The 12,486-nt window shown below is 35.4% G+C and overlaps 1 pseudogene; it reads left to right on the forward strand.

Moving 5' to 3' along the window:
• The first annotated feature begins 1,078 nt into the window (after positions 1–1,078).
• Positions 1,079–7,726, forward strand: LOC114323073 (pyruvate dehydrogenase E1 component subunit beta-1, mitochondrial-like; annotated as a pseudogene).
• Positions 7,727–12,486: the final 4,760 nt, after the last annotated feature.

The raw sequence follows: 12,486 nt of genomic DNA on the forward strand, positions 1-12,486 counted from the left end.
TTCAACCCCTCACGGTTTCGTTTTCATCAATGTTTCGACATTTATTTCATTCCTTCATGCCAAACATGCATTTAGGTTTTATATATTTAAAACCCTAACTTTTGTAAAATTACACAAAGGCCCAAACTCTCTCAAAATTACCCAACAACCCCCAACATATCGAAATGCCAAATTTAAAGACAAAACTCATAAAGAGGAGTATGAGATCCCTACCTCAAAAGATGACTCCCAACCAAGAAGGTGAAGAAGACGAAAATGCTCCAACCCACGAGTTTCTCAGATCAAAAGATAACCCTCGACGATCAACAACTTTTTCGTAAAGGCCAAAGGTGATGAAATCACTCCTACTAGATCAATACCTAGAGAGAAGTCAAGGTTTTAGAGAGAGGAGCTCTCAAAATGGGTTTTAGAAAAAGTAGGAGAGAGAAAGGAAAGTAAAAAGTGATTTAAAATCACCCAGCGGATAACTCATATACGCACGACCCGCTCGAGCGGAGAACACAACGCTCGAGCGCAAAGCACAAAAATCTAGACACGCTCGAGCGCAATGAGGCCCGCTCGAGCTCCAAGACACAAGAATAAAGCACTTCTGCTCGAGCGCGAAAACCAGTCCGCTCGAGCGTAGATTTCCCTCTCCCAGAACTTATACCCATAAGGTACTACCCGCTCGAGCGCCAACAAACCCGCTCGAGCGCTACCGCTCGAGCGTAAACAAACCCGCTAGAGCGTAAAAATCACATCTGCAGAAGTTTTGCAAGAACACGAAATACTGGAGGTGTGCAATCCCCGCTCGAGCGCAAGAAGACCCGCTCGAGCGGATCGCCTAAAAACTGGACAAGAAGGAATTGAAACCAAGGCCTAACCAACCTGTAACAACCCTGCTCAAAACATCCTAAAACTCAATCAAGTGAATTTAAAGGACGGCAACAAGATAGATACCACTACCAACTTCATGGAACCGAGTCCAGAATACAACAGAACAGTAAAGGGACAACCGAGATCGCTATAGGTTCATTGTCTGACATGTTGCTTGTATTTGTGGCCACTAGGTGCTCCATAAAGTTGGTGCTGAAGGAGCATGTGCAGCAGCAATAACTTTAGATACCCCGGTGCAAACTATAGAACAGTGTGGCCTTTGAGCAAGTATTTCCCTAATGTCAAGACATTTGTTCGTGCTCATGACGTTGATCATGGCCTCAATTTGGAAAAGGTGGGAGCAACAACGTTACATTTCTGTTGCTGTTTTCATTAGTTATTTCACTCTTCCTAATTGCCTATATAGGTTAATCTTACAATTTTATTTTAGGATTATGTTTTAGGAGCTCATTATTCTTGTTTGACTTGTGTATAAATATTTAATCAGTACTAATATATCTTGCATTATCTATATAAAGATCAAATATTTGTTCAAACTACATCATATCTTGAGTGTTAGTTGAAACTCTTACAGGTTGTCCCCGAGACATTCGAACCTAGTCTCCAACTAGCTGTTGATGTTCTTGCACAGGTAAAAAACAGTATCGATGACACTAAATTGTATAAGATTTTTCACTGCATGAGCTTTGTATATTGTTTGTATTTAGTACATACTGCGTAAGTTATATTGACGAATACTATTTTCTTTTTTCTGCTAAGCATCAGAAATTGGTTGCATGCATGTAGTGTGGAGTTCGATTGTAACAAATCAAAAGGAAGTTGAATATTATTTCCATTGAATTTTTCACTCACCATGCTATGCTAGTATGCAATGTAATTGATCAATTTTTGGATTAACATTCCATAAAATCACTGTAAGATTAATCTCTTTTTGGTACAATCTTAATGATTACAGTGCATCTTATTGGATATTTTAATTTGAATTAGTAACTTGCTACATGCTTACCTTGAGTCTCAATTCAACTATTCGTGTACACCGTCTTCATTGTTGAGCACCTGTTTTATGTCCATGCTGGTTCTTTGATTGAAAAATAGAAGCGACTGTTGCTTCTCCGAAGTGTTTTGTGATTTATACGATATAATTTCACTTTCAAGTGACACACACACACACACACACACACACACACATTTGACTCGGTTAACACATTGAAAACTGAAGGCATTTGGATCTGATATTGTGGGTCTACCAGCTGCAATGCAACAAATCAAACTCTTGTTATTGCTGTTGGTTGACGTGTTCTTGTGAAATTGTTAGCATGTGCTATGGAAAGTCAAAAACATTATAGAAGCTTGGTTATTTTGGTTTGGCATCTTTCGAATGTTCTTTATCTTGTTTTTCTCTGTTAGGCTAAACTGCCCATGTCACAAATTGCAGCTACTATCAACGAGTTTAGGTCCTTCCATCTTTTTGAGCTTTCCACAATTCGGTTAGTTTTGTTAGTATAGGCCCAAAGATATATATATCTATATTTTTTTTTTCATCTAGATTTTGACTGAGTTACCACAATCAAATATTGCATGCAGCTCTCTGAAGCAAGTGGAAGCTGTCTCGGTTATGGACACTCTCGGATCATGAGTAAACCCAAATCTCAACCCTCTGATTCTTCAGATGATAATCAAATCACTGAAGGAACGTTGGTAATATAACCCATCACCCAAAGATAAGAACTGACATAATAATATTAAAAAATAGATTACAAAGAACTGTGCAGCAGCTTACTTGAACCCTTTGGTATAAATTGTATAGAAATATAGCTGAATTAGTGGTAATAGTAGACACATTTGTTAATTAGTCACATGGAAATTTTTGTTCTGATAATGCCCCGTACGTGAAAGGGGCGACTGTTCTTTTTCTTTCGTCAATCGTATTCCAATCTGATAAATTTTTGTAGGCCCTTATAAAACTATCTAAAAAGACTTTCTTGTCTCACTAATCACATTGCATTCCATAATCTTAGAGTACTTTCTTAGCTGTTAGTTTTGATCATGCTATATAATGCAAATGGTCAAAATGATATGATGCTACATATGAAGAAACTGTTTTTGTGAGAAAATGTGTAGATTCATGGATTGGCTGTTAGTTTTGATCATGCTCACGCTGTAACTCCTGTGTGTGGGTTGTGGTAGTGTTTGTTGAGAACAAAATACTTGAAATGTTGAATTTTTTTTCTTCCTGTAAACCTCTATTCCGATGTTACAAATACTTAACCTCTTGATGCCTTAATTTTAGCTGTTTTTATTTTTTATTTTTTTTATTTTATGAACTAGTGTATTTTTCCTGATTTGTTGATCAGCTCACGCTGTAACTCCTGTGTGTGTGTTGTTGTGGTTTTTGTTGAGAACAAAATACTTGAAATGTTGAAATTTTTTCCTTCCTATAAACCTCTATTTGGATGTTACAAATACTTAGCCTCTTGATGCCTTAATTTCAGAGGAGCAAAAACCTTAGTTTCAAATTTATAAGGTTCACCATTCGCATAATAAGATTTAAAAATGAAAGAGAAGACAATATGCTTCAAGGAGATATATGTCTTCATGTGGGAACTATTTCCCATCCATTTTGCTCAAAAAACACTAAAGGCTCACGAGAAAAACAAAACTTCCGGCACACACTCCAATCCGAGCTGATTTTGAACTTCCTAACTAAGTTCTTTAATTCTTCAACTTCACGCTTCTGTCTAGGGCTGAGGTGAAGAAATACAGTAAAGTCAACAAGCCCAGGCAATTCATCAAGAAAATCTCCTTTGTAGAAATGGAGAACCTTACCTGTCATTTCACGCAAGTCTTGAATGACAGTTACCTTTCTCTTGAAATTCTCATATTTCTGTAGTGCTTGCTCTACTGATTCATAGAACACATTGTCCAAGCCCTTTGCCTTCACATGCTTCGTCACGCTCGGCACTCTGCTTAAGATCCGCCTCATAATCGTGCGAGAAGTATCCAGCCTCAAGAATTTCTAAATTGTTTGTTGTAGTCAAAATTGCTAAGACTGGTCACAATGCATATCACAATGAAAACAAGTTCAGAATTAAAATCATGTGTATTAGGCTTTATAAGTATCTTATGAATACTTGAGATGATCTGGTTTTTTCATTTTTTATTTTTGCATTTGTTGGTTTTTTCATTTTTCATTTGCTGGTTTTTACAAAATAGACAATTATGCTTTTCAATCTAAAATGAGGGTGACAATACATAAACATGGTTCTCGAATGTCCATGTGTTATTTTCCTAACATTCAGTGCTATGCTGCATGATGTCGTTGGTACATTATTTGTAACCCTTTTATGTTATGGTTTCATGCTGCAGGTTGTTGAGGCTGCTAAGATTGCAGCAATTAGCATTGTGGATATGCAGAATGTGGTTGAGGAGGACTCAGAATCTTCGAAGGAGGATGATATGGAAGGATCTGCAGTTCAAGGAGAAGTGAAGATGAGAATGATAAACGGCATAAGGTTCCTTTGGATAAATTGGAGAAGGCTAGTGAAGATACAATCCTTGGCCAGGCATGTCACAAATATGAGAATTTAAATAAATTGTATATTGGGTTTGTCTTTTCTTGGATTTCAGAGGTGCATAATTTCCTTATTCATACCCTCCATATTTGTTTACAGAGGTCATTCGTCCTTTAAATTCTCTCGCCATAAACTTGTGTTGGTCTCATCAATCCATGATTACGGAAGGATGGACTCTGTACTAATTTAGGCTTGACTTTTTTTTTTGCCTGTCCTCAAATTTCTATCTCATTCTTTTTCTGAGTTAAAAATTAAAATAGGGCGCTAGTTCTACCTCCGATTGGGGATTGTGATTGGGGATTGTTTGGGAATATGCTATTATAGTAACTTTTTGACTTTTTACGAAAATATGTGCAGAAAAAGTAGAGAGGTGATATGACCCAAAAAATATAAAAAAGACAAAAAGTATGCTATTTTAGTAGCATCTCAAATTTTGTGACTTTTTAATAAGATTTCACTTTGTTCTTTCCTTATGTGCCCTTTTCTTATTGCAGGTTGGGGAGTACCAAGGTGCATACAAGGTTAAATCTCTCTCTCTCTCTCTCTCTCTCTCTCTCTCTCTCTCTCTATTAAGAATATAGATGTCCATGGTCATATAACCATCAATTTATACTACCTTTGTAGAGATTTCCAAAGGGCTCTTGGAGAAGTATGGACCCGACAGGGTTGTTGATAATCCAATCACAGAGGTGGGACCTACTATTAGACTTGTTATGGCTTGCTCCTTTTGTTAATTTCCATGCTTAATTTACCAAATTATTTTCATTCTCTCTTGTTTGGTGAACTTGCTGATTTGAATTCTTGAATTTCTACAATGATGATTGACTTTTGTGTGTGTATATACATATTCTTTTTGTTTTTCCATAATTCTTTTGTCTCATGTATAAATGCTTGTTTTGCAGGCTGGATTTGTAGGCATCGGAGTAGGTGTTGCTTATTATGGTCTTAGGCCCGTTGTGGAGTTTATGATGTTTAATTTTTCAATGTAGGTTAGAGTTGTTTTATATTTTTGTCATCCCCAATACCATGCGCAGAGAAAATTTCTGATATGCTATTTATATTTGTTTTACTTGGTTGCGATGGTCAAACTTACTTTGGAGCTTTAACTAATAGCTAATTAATTTCAAATCTTGTATCTCAACTCTTGTTGCATATGAGTTTCTCTTTATATTTTGTTGGGCACCTTTCTTTCACAGTTAATGTCTCCAAGGGATCTCAATCTTCATTTTGTTGTAGGCAATTGACCACATCATTAATTCTGCTGTAAAATCAAATTACAGGTCAGCTGGCTAGATAAATGTACCTATTGTTTTTTGGGGACCAAATGGTGCTGCTGCTGGTGTAGGTGCCCAACACTTCCAGGTATGGTTCCTCAAGCTTCTTTTGCAAGTGATGGTTCTTTACTCGCTTGGTTGTTTTCTAAACAAATGACACGTTATTAAGCATCATTGCCTTTAGCCTTAAGGTAATATGAGAGATATATAGTAACTACATATCTCTAAAGCACTATATATAGATGATAATTGAAGAGTATTAAATTAGTGTCCAATTTGGACGGTTGCAAACAATTGTATCAATAAGTTTCAACCTACCAGTTGTCAATAGGGAGAATATCAGATTTCTTTTTTTCCTTCTTCATTTTCACTAGGTATTTATTAGGTTTAAGGTTTGAGTACCTCCAAGCCTAATATTTGATTTACACAGTATCGTTTCTTGTTGTGAACATGTTGAGTTTCTTCATTACTAATCTCAAATATGCTTTCAATGATAAAATTATAAATCAACGACACACATAACCATTGATGACATATATGGAATGTCTTGTACTGTTTCGCAGTGCAGTATGGCGCCTGCCCTGGTTTGAAAGTGCTGGCCCCATGCTCATCTGAAGATGCTCGTGGACTGCTAAAAGCTACCATTAGAGACCCTGATCTTGTTGTTTTCCTTGAAAATGAGTTGTTGTGAGTACTCAGTGCAGCATTAAGTTGTAATATATCAACCTTATCCGTATATATCATTATTATTATCCAATGTGACTTTTGTGCTTCAGATATGGTGAGTCTTTCCCTATTTTGGCAAACGTTCTTGATTCCAGTTTTTGCCTCCCAATAGGGAAAGCTAAGGTATTTTTCCTTAAGATTATGATAGTTTCTGTGGTTGCTTTGCTGTGTTGTGTTATTTATTTTATCATGATTCACTATTGTTGTTATTTAAAATTTATTACCTTCTGTCTCCTAGGTTGAGAGAGAAGGAAAGGATGTCACGATTAGAACTTTTTCAAGGATGGTGGGCTATGCCATTAAGGTTTGTCATGTGATCTTTGTCATTTAGATATATAACCTAACGTTGCTTGTTCCATGGGAGGACAGTGCTTTTGCACAAGAAGTGATCTTAAGTTGAGAAAATGAAGCTATTGTTTGAACTTGAAAAATTTCGGGAGCATCTCTGTATTTGGTATGGTATGCTAACTAGTAATTAGCCTAGATTCTACAAGGTATAGTGGTTTTGACTGTCACTACCACGCTTAATGTAGAGTTTTAAGCCTTGAATTAGTCTCTATGATATTGTGACATTGCTTTTAGCTTTGTGGATGAAATTACTTTGAACTGCAGCTAAGCATTTTCATATAGTATTGCTGTAGTTCCTCAGTAAACACTTTTGTATTCATCTTCGATGAGAACATTAGTGATCATTGTTGTTTGTTGACATTGCATATCTTTCAAATTCTCGTTTGTATTTCCTTTGGTTACAGTTAGTAAATTTTTGCGCCCCCCTTTTAAATGTAACTGTGTTCTATGATGTTCAGGCAGCTGAGATTCTTGCGAAGGAATGGATCAGTGCTGAGGTATAAAATACATTAAATGAATATGGTAGTGTTGGTGTAAGACCTAAAATCATTCAAGTATCAATTTTAAATATGGTAGTGTTGGTTTACTGTTTAAACAGGTTATAAATCTTCGCTTAATTACGCCACTAGATAGGGCCATAATCAATGCTTTAGTTCGGAACACAAGTAGACTGGTGACAGTTGAAGTAGGGTGCCCTCAACATGGTGTTGGTGCTGAAAGCTGGTGTGTATCTCTTCCCACTTGCTTTCCTCATGCAGAATTTGATTGTGATATACAATTTACTTGTACATAGATGGATATACATATAAATGCACACACACATGATATTGTTGTTTTGATTATGTGCTTGTTATTTTAAATAGTGCCTCAGTTATAGAGGAAAGCTTCATGTATCTTGATGCTCAGGTAGAGAGGATTGCTTATTTCTGAAAATTTAATTAGTGCATCACTTATTTCTGTGCCATTGTTTTATAGAGTGGAAAAGCTTTTACTGCAAAGCGAATGCAAGTGCTTGAGCTTGTAGGCAAGGAGACCATGGATCTTCTGATTACAGAAACTGGTATTGAAGTTGATAAGAAGGGAGCGCAAGCACAAGATGATGAGGATCAATTGTTTGAAGAAGTGACATTTGATAGATACTTCTACATATACGGAGGTCCAGAACAGTTGGAGATCACCTTCTTTATCTTCTTGGTTGAATGTCTTTCAATTCAATGCCATCTGGAATGATAGTTTTGGCTGAAGATTCTAAATTGCTATCATTTGCAGGAATTAGAGTCTTTGTCCAACCACTATGCTTTGTTATTTAACCAAAGAAAAGCGAAGCAACTATCTGAATAGAAGTCCTTTTATGATGGAAAGCTAAAACAGGTGCACTAATTTTCAATTCAAGTTCTGAAATTGATGGAAGTGCCACAGCATCAGAAAATGGAAAGAAAATAGAGAGTGGAGCTGAGGGGAGTGCTGATGAGATGAAGAATCTACACAACTTAAATGTCAAAAAGGCTGCTGAAATGGCTCCGGGGTAATGTTGCCTCAAACAATCTGTTTCAGTTTTCAACTCTATTAATGCTATTAAGTAGGTATAACCTGTGTTGACTGACTCCAATTGCAGATCCAAGCCAGATCTATTCCGCCACTTTTGGAGGGCAAAGATATTCTTGGAGCTGCAAGGACAAGTTCTAGAAAGACCCTTGCTTTTTTGATACCTGCTGTGGAGAAGTTACATCAAATCCGAACAGGGGTAATTGTCATCTGCCCAACTAGGGAACTTGCTATATAGGTAAATATTCTGGTTTTTATTTTATTTTTATTTTTTGACTTATCGATATCAATCTTTTCCCAAGATAGCCTGTGATGTGATTCCAATTATTAATCCTACACTCTAATCCTCTCAATTACAACTCTTTTGTGATATATGTACTTTCTAAACAAGCAAATTGAAATGATAAAATCATTATAGAATAAAGCCATCCCTATTGTTTCCTTTTTTCTGCAAAGATAATAAATCTAGAAGGTTAATATTGATTATAGAAGTATTTTTCCTTCATCATTTCAACTCTTTCTCAATCTTAGAGTGCATTTAGAATATTATTTTTTGGAAGTTACTTCTTGTTGTATGTGTTAGATTATCTTCTAAGCTCTTCTAAAGAATTTTTTTTCATCATTTTCTACTAATTTTGGAAATCTTGTTTTACCTTCCATTGATTTAATTTCATTTGGTGGTTTGAATCGTTAAGAAAAGAAAGATAATCCACTTCATCTTTTCTAATAACACTTCTTTTGTTTTGGGGGTCTTGTTGCTTTCTATCTATACCCATCTTCCAAATTAGCTGCATTCAATTATAATGGACTGTCATTTTTCTAGGTAACAACCTGGACTAATCTTCCAATGAAATGATGCAGACACATGCAGTGGCAAAGGACCTTCTTAATCATCATTCACAGACTTTATATATTCTGAGCCATATTGTGTTGATTTTGTGGAAAACATATACAGAGAAGAATAAGAAAGATAGAAAAATGAAGAACTAGATTTTATTACTAGGAGAAAACAATACAACTCAGGTTTTATATATTCTAAGCCATATTGTGTTGATTTTGTGGAAACATATACAGCTGGATCCTGCTGGTTTTAAGAAAAATATCTAAATAATATGAGAAGAAAAATTTTCAGGCTGATTGTTACTTGAAATTGAGAAATGTAGAACCCATCTCCAAATTTTTGGGTGAAGCATTCAGTTGGTTTCATAGGGGAAGTTGGTCTGTAAGGAACACTCAAGTTAACAAGAGCCTTGACTCTCTCTAGTCTGAATAAGCAAAGGTACCAAGCAACTTGAGCACCCCAGTCATGTCCTACCACAAATGCCTATATAAGAGCACAACAACATTCTGTCACATAAACTTCATATCCCAAATGATGTATTTGTAGCACTGAACTAAATGTGAACTATATGACAACTAATCTAGATTTTTAAGCCTTTAGTAGAACTATGGGGTATGATTGTAGTACCCAATTTTGCGTGGTGATAGAACTAGGGTTAGACTTCTCTATAATTACTTGACCACCTGCTGTGAAAATTACGTTTTCTCTTACAAGTTACAAGTCTGTGGTAGATTGGATGATCACATAGATTGGACTGGATGATTCTATGATTTAAAAAAAGTTGAACTCTGAAACTATTTCTTGTTCCAATTGGCCTGATTTGGTTTGAGTTGAAATAGTCTTTTTTTTTTTTTTTTGGAGATGGAAGCGAAGCTTACTAAAAAAATCATTTGTCAAACCTCGCCTCGTAGTATCAAAAGAAATTTATGGGAAAACATGAAGATATCATTATTATTTTACTTTTTCAATTCTATGCCAGAACATTTATTGTAACTTGTAAGTTAGAGTTTGTGAGAAAAATAACTTAAATAAGTTAGTTATTCTGAAATTAGCAAATGGATTACAAGCAAATTGAATAGATTATTGCGTCATAGGCGTTATTAGTTTTTTTTTCTGTCACTTAGCTTTTTGACCTTAGGCTTTTTCACTAGATAACTAGTTCATGCAAGCTTTTGGTGGCTCCACTACGTTTAGTTTGGGTTCTTGTGTTGCTGTGTATTAAAAATAAAAACAAAAACTTACATTTTGTGGTTCTATTATATGACTAATTTGTTAGGGAAAGTCAAAGTTAATATTTAGAATACCCCTCAAGACATGATAGTTTATTGATAATTCTACTAAAATGCTCGAGGATTTTTTAATTTTAAATTTTTGCTAGGTAATGTAATGGGAACAACAGTAAGACCATATTTTTGGGGAGTACTATTGACCAATGGCTCCTTCACCAACCCTTTAGACCATATTGTATCTTGTGCACACACATGTAACACCCACTAGGCAGAGTTGGTACTTTTGGTTTTGGGTGGGATTCTCTTGCTTTTTTTTTATTTCTTACGCGATCTAACTGATTCCATTGTGATAAGGCATGGAACTTTAGTTTGGTTATTGATGGATACCATTTTCACATGCCATTTTGATATATATAAGTTTGAGTCATTGAATGCTTTTAGGTTCCATTCCTTTCTTCCCATATTTTTGTGAGGCTACACAAGGCTGAGAGCTGGAAAATGTAATGATTTAAACCATTTTAAGATGTTATAATCTATAATCAATGGGCTTCCAAATAGCGACTTCAATTATGGAAAGTAGCAGTGTCATTGTGGATGATAAATAGTGTGCATAATTGGTTTCTTTAGGATTGAAATTTTTTAAGGTTGAATTTCATTTTATTTCTGCATTTCAATTTCTAGAAAGAGAAGAATATTAGCATGTTGAAAAATCCAAATGCTATTTGGTACAGATTAGGGGAAAAATTACAGACAGGAGTTGAATAGATTACTTGTAGGTTGCGAAAAGAACAGCTATTTGATCCAAATGCTATTTTTAATTTTTGCTAGGTAATGTAATGCCCAATTTTCACTCTCATTTTTACTTTATTGCTCAATTTCAAATTGTACTATTTTATTGTCATATTCATGAGATCCTGAGTATCCTAGATTGCTTTTTCTAAACTGGGTTTTTTCCCTTCTACATTTATTGGCCCACACACACATGTTCATTAGAGTATTTTTGTATAAGTACTGCTTTATATGTAATTGTAATTGTGTATGCTTTTTTTTTTCCTTCTACATTTATTGGCCAGCGTACACTTGTTAATCAGATTATATTTGTATAAGTACTGCTTTATATGTATTTGTAATTGAGTATGTTTTTTTTATTCAGATTAGATTAAGTGTAGAAGTTCCACCAGCTATTTGTGAGGATTGTTACAAAAGGGTTATGAATGAGTTAATGAAGCAATCAAAGGTACTGTTGTGGTACCATCTAGTTTTTGCTTCTATATGGTATGATGTGATGGTTAGACTCACAAATTTTTCTCAATGAACATTTTACATACAAGCAGGTCCAACAGTTTCATGGTATTGTAAATTATATGGCTAATTTTGTTCCTAATATGTCCAAATACAGGACTCCTTTGCAGCCCAATTAAGGAAGAATGCTTCCTAATGTACTCTTTGTACCCATTTTTGTTTTGGCATCCAAGTTAGTCAACTAATATATTGAGGGTGAATTAGTAAACCATGTGTTAATATGTTTTGCCCTTGTGTTTGGAGGGTGTGGTCTGAACATGTCTATTGATCACTGCTTGGGTGTATTTTTGATGATTGCCCGCTACTGTATTTGAACTGTCACCTTTTTTTTATTGTAATTATGCAACCTCATTTGTTGAAAAATGGTTATTGTAGGCTCAAGTATATATGTAACAAGGAAGGACTAAAGGCAAGTTCCATTGCACTTACTGCACTTGCAGAGTATACCGGTGAGTAATAGCTCCTCCACAAAGGCATATCAACCGTGTGAAAAAAAAAAAAACTCTTCCCCCCTTGAAGGTTTCTTCAATAAAAAGGCTAGTAGTTATTTAGAAAGATAACAAAAATAAGGAAGAAGCATTCAAATGGTAAACTTAGTCGAAAAAGGGCGTTTCGGGGTCAAAAATTCAAAATAGCCCCAGAACCACCGTGTGGCTATCACGAACAGCTTCCCCTTCACAAATAGGACTTGTGACAACTGAAGGAATGTAATTAGGATGCATAGGCTTGGAGTTAGAGCCGAATACACCTTAAACTTAGTCGAAATAGGGCAT

Source organism: Camellia sinensis, chromosome 6 (assembly GCF_055761805.1).
Source record: "Camellia sinensis isolate YWXY chromosome 6, ASM5576180v1, whole genome shotgun sequence".
Taxonomy (NCBI): domain Eukaryota; kingdom Viridiplantae; phylum Streptophyta; class Magnoliopsida; order Ericales; family Theaceae; genus Camellia; species Camellia sinensis.